A 5,879-nucleotide genomic window follows, 5' to 3' on the forward strand; every position below is an offset into this window, starting at 1 on the left:
AGTCCAAAATCTGGAATACACTCGAAGTTGGATGTAAACCCAGCGAGCTTGTTAGGATCGGAGAACGAGCAGCCTACCAGAGCGAGCTTCTCCTGCAGTGACCGGCCGGTGTCCGCCCGGGAGAGGTCGGGATGGATGGGCAAATCCAAATCGGCTACGGCAATTGCACTAGTTTGATGAGTTTCTCCGTGTTGTAGCCGCTTGTGCTCACACCTATATCCCTAAAATACTCAGTTAATTCCTTAACTGTCCAATTCTTCCAAGGCTTGCTCGAACTTTGGCTAGAACTTGAAGCTGACGCCATCTCAAAGCAAGATTATAGCAAACAAAAGTTGTCGATTATCCGCAGCGAGTAATGATCGTAGACAATACACACACGTGAATGCAAAAACAGTGTGGCGCGCGCGTCAGCGCTTATTTCGCTTGCCCGTCTTAGTTACAATCAACTAGGGTCGCGTGGGGTTGACGTCATTATGCATATCATTAGTAAACCGGTCTATTGACCCCGTTTTCATTCGTACGCACTGAATGGTGAGCGCTTAATAGAACCTCTTTGGGGGCACCCTGAACTGCTACTGTGATTATTTTTTATCCAGCATTTTTTTTTTTCAGGGGGTCATGGTGGCATACAATTATTATTATTATAATTTTTTTTTTTTTTTTGGGGGGGGGGCAGGTCCCCCATACCTACAGCCCTGCATAGGGACACTGCCATTACATTTACAAAACCTGTATAAACAATGCGTGTAAAAGGAGTTGTTTTTCACGACGCGCGTATAGTGAAAAGGGTAGCAAAATCTCTGAAATCAGAGGAAAAGGCCGTACTTTTACAGATGTAGCTAGGCTACTTGAAAAAAAAGGTAGCTTCAGAGTGAATTTGGTGTATTCTGATATCAAAGGACCATTACTTGTACACTTACACACACACACATACACACACGCGCGCGCGCGCGCACGGGTGACACAAACATAATGGATACCTAACAAACATAAATACACACACATACACATCCATAACACATCCATGCATAACAAACACAAGTAGGCCTATACACACACACACACATACACATCCATAACAAACACAAATACACACACACACACACACACACACACTCTCTCTCTCTCTCTTACACACACACACACACACACACAAAGTCCTGAACATATCACACAAATGAATACATGTACTACAGAGCATATTATATTCTATGCATTTAATCTTGTCATGGGATATTAATTCTCAAATTATTCGACATACATCATAAATGGCTGTTAGAAAATCTGTAATACAAAATACACTGTACAGAATTAAGCCCAATTACGCACTGGCAATATCGTCTGCATGCACAATTCTGGCAGATGCAGTGCGCGCGCATAATATGCACTTGCCACTCTCACTTGCCACTCTTAGTAATGGCGGCGAGCTCTCCATGCGATCCATAGAGCTCTGTTATACGCGATATGTAAATACAGCTCTATGATGCGATCACAGTGATTTAAATGAGTACGCCCTCTATCGATTTGTAAATACAGCTCTATGGGACATACAGAAGACCGGGCTCTTCTCTGTATAGCGATTAGTTTTGATTCAGAAGTATAGCGATATAAAAACGGGACCAAATTGGTTAAAAGTACATTCATTATGACTAAGACCCCGTTTACACCAACCGAAAGGCCGGCCTCGGGCCGGTGTAGCGGCACATAGCGTTCCGCGGCGTTTTTTGCTATAAAACAGGATCCGCCGGCAGATCGTGACATGTCCTAACACTTGCGAATACTGTTCTGAAGCGCAGGTATCGTTAATATCGTTGCTTCTCGCTGAGGTTTCTTCTTTTCGCTGCTTCTGCTGATGCGCCCCTGCTTGTTCGCTGCTTTCATTTCGAGTTTCACGTACAATACCTAAGTTATATTTGCTGCTTCCGCCCCTCGCTGCTGCTGTTTCGCTGCCTCCACTTACTTGGTAGAGCGATGGAGCTTCTATGTATTTGATCGGATATTTTTTTTTTTAATAGATACTGATATATGGGTGTGAAGTATGAAGATATTGCTCAATTTGAAAATTTTCACTGTAAGGTTTAGAGAATATAAATGTACTCCAGATGCAATGGTGTGTGGAGAAACTGGGCGCTCCGCTCTTGTTAAGTCATGTTAGCTGTAAAATGACAGGATTTTGGCTCAGTATTGTGAAAGGTCAGGAGGGCAACACATTTTATCGATTTATCATGGTTTTATTTTCAATATGCAGAAAGATCCAAATATGTAGTTCACGTCAAAAATGTATGAGTTACATTGAAGATACTACGGAAAGCAGCTTTGAAGTTTCTTTTAAAGGATACATCAGAACAAGATTATGGCATGCAGCAACATGTTCAGATCGTCTTTGTTTGAATTATAAGATGATTAAAAAAAGACTTGGCTTTTGAGACGTAATTCCAGTTTTTAAGTGATACTGATCGATGCAACTATATGTGTAAAATTCAGATGCATGTCTAATAGGTTACCCTTCACTAACAATCGATTTCTGGTTTAGTTTAGTGAAAGATGATAAATGAAGGGCCTAGATTGTAAGAGATGAGTTCCATTATTCATTTGTGTGCTCTTTCTTTACTAGAGAAAGACAGTCGCTGTATATACCAAAAGAATATTTCATCTAACCTTGTGCTTATCAAATGGGTAGATTGTTTTGCGTGGCGATAAAAGGTGCCATAAACAAAAGTAAAATTCACTACAATATAAATGTTGTATTCTCTAAATTGTTAATTGATGAGAGTTTTCTTCTTTTTAAATGATAATAATACAACAGTTATCACAGTGAATGTAACTACTGGTGAGCGGCAGCGTGGTTAAACAACCAGAGCGTTTTACAATGTAATTTTGCTAAACGCAGCAATTATTATAGGTCCAGGGATTTTTTAATTAACGAATTCGCAATGCAAACATTTGTATTCATTATTGTAGATATCTTCATTTTTAGGAGATATTCATTATTGAAAATATGCTCATTGATATACACTTATTGTCCCCGCCGAACGAGTTCGAGCAGGGGACTATGAAACGGGCTCCGTACGTGTGTGTGTCCGTCCGTCCGTGTGTCCGTCCGTGTGTCCGTCCGTGTGTGCGTCCGTGTGTGATCAAAATCTTCAATTTGCTACTTCTCTGTCATTTATGAGCCAATTTTGATTCTGTTTGCTTTATATGATAGCACTACATGGGAGCTTTGAAACTTCTACACAGAATTTCAGTCGTGACCTTTGACCTTGGCCTTTGACCTATATTGTACATTTTGCTACAAAATGCTACTCCTTCGCCATTTCTAACCCGATTTCGATTCCGTTTGCTTTATGTGATGGCACTAGGTGAGGGCTTCAAAACTTCTACACAGAATTTTGACCTTTGACTTCTTTGACCTTTGACCTTGATTTTTGACCTGTATTGTACATTTTGCTACAATTATGCTACTCCTTCGCCATTTCTAACCCGATTTCGATTCCGTTTGCTTTATGTGATGGCACTAGGTGAGGGCTTCAAAACTTCTACACAGAATTTTGACCTTTGACTTCTTTGACCTTTGACCTTGATTTTTTGACCTATATTGTACATTTTGCTACAAAATGCTACTCCTTCGCCATTTCTAACCGGATTTCGATTCCGTTTGCTTTATGTGATGGCACTAGGTGAGGGCTTCAAAACTTCTACACAGAATTTTGACCTTTGACTTCTTTGACCTTTGACCTTGATTTTTGACGTATATTGTACATTTTGCTACAAAATGCTACTCCTTCGCCATTTCTAACCCGATTTCGATTCCGTTTGCTTTATGTGATGGCACTAGGTAAGGGCTTCAAAACTTCTACACAGAATTTTGACCTTTGACTTCTTTGACCTCTGACCTTGATTTTTAACCTATATTGTACATTGGCTACAAAATGCTACTCCTTCGCCATTTCTAACCGGATTTCGATTCCGTTTGCTTTATGTGATGGCACTAGGTGAGGGCTTCAAGACTTCTACTCAGAATTTTGACCTTTGACTTCTTTGACCTTTGACCTTGATTTTTGACGTATATTGTACATTTTGCTACAAAATGCTACTCCTTCGCCATTTCTAACCCGATTTCGATTCCGTTTGCTTTATGTGATGGCACTAGGTAAGGGCTTCAAAACTTCTACACAGAATTTTGACCTTTGACTTCTTTGACCTCTGACCTTGATTTCTAACCTATATTGTACATTGGCTACAAAATGCTACTCCTTCGCCATTTCTAACCCGATTTCGATTCCGTTTGCTTTATGTGATGGCACTAGGTGAGGGCTTCAAAACTTCTACTCAGAATTTTGACCTTTGACTTCTTTGACCTTGATCTTTTTACCTATATTGTACATTTTGCTACTAGATGCTACTACCGGCGGGGACATATATTACGCACCGCGTAATTTCTACTTTTCCTTGTTCATTATTGTAAATATGTTTTTGTTGAGACTGTCATACTCCCGATCGGGCGTCGGCAGAGTTTGATAACATCTTACAAAACACTTCATAGTACAACTGAGGATTAACAACTGGACTCACTTCCATGTGCACGTAATGATTTTGGCATTTCATCACTCATTTTTTCCCAGTTCACCTTGAGCACATTATATGTGGCATTGGCGCATTAAGTAGGCCCTATATACCCTGCATTCAAACGATAAATCTAAACATTCACTACGGTATGCTGGACCTGTATTGTGGTATGATTTGAATGTGAATTATGTTTTTAATCTACAATTCAATTATATTAAAAAAAAACAGTATGAAAAGTATCTTCTGAGTTCATACTGATGTTCTGTGTGAAAGCATTGGTTTTAAATTTTGTGTTATAATGTATTTTGACTATGGCAATTTTTTTTTCATTTCAGATTAATTTTGTTTCTTTATACTATTAGGTATGTACAGTCTTACAAGCCATATAAAAGCTTTCTTTTGTACATTTCATTTTTCATCATTACATGTATTGTGAATTTTGTGCTGATTTGTATAAGCTCGCGCAACTATTGGTAGGTAGGCCACTTGGTACCTAATCCGCAGCGCGGAACTATTCTGACAGTCACTGACAAAGACCACATGCACGCGGCAGGAAAATAAGCAACGCTAACGTAGTAGTCAGTATGTACAAAATCCGCCGCTGTACAGTATCTGCCGTAACTTATCGCGGCAGATTTTAGCCCACGTCGGAACGATAATTGCAGATTGAAACGATAACCGCCGGCGGATACTGTTTTATAGCAAAAAAAAAAACCAACAAAAAACAAAAAACAAAAAAACAAAAAAAAAAAACAAAAACGCCGCGGAACGCTATGTGCCGCTACACCGGCCCTAGGCCCCGGCCTTTCGGTTGATGTAAACGCACAAAAGTCGAAATGCGGTACCAAAAGGGGTACATGGCGGTCCGAGACTACCTCGAGGAGGTAGTCTCGGGCCGGCCTCGGGCCGGTCTTTCGTTGGTGTTAACGCAAGCGGACCCAATGCGCGACCTGTATGCCCTCTCAGCTAGCTGTAGAAATCGCGCTGACGTCACGCACCGGTTTGGTTTCATTAAAGATCGTACACTATGTACGATCTTTGGTTTCATTTTGCGTTCACTTCCGTTGTGTCATTTTGTGCAGCTGGGACCGGTGACCTGCAACGGCGTAAATCCGTACTGAGGAGTGGGGGGGGGGGGGGGATGGTCACCATCACCGCGATTACAAGCCCATAACCGGACCGGCGCAGCCTTGGAGGGGGGGGGGGGGGGAAGGGAAGCTTGGTGAACCCCCCCCCCCCCACACACACACACTTTACCGGGATCGGATGTCCCACTCTTTTGCATGGAATAAGTTATAGTGGGAGGAAAGTGG

The sequence above is a fragment of the Diadema setosum genome, chromosome 5 (genome assembly GCF_964275005.1).
Source record: "Diadema setosum chromosome 5, eeDiaSeto1, whole genome shotgun sequence".
NCBI lineage: Eukaryota > Metazoa > Echinodermata > Echinoidea > Diadematoida > Diadematidae > Diadema > Diadema setosum.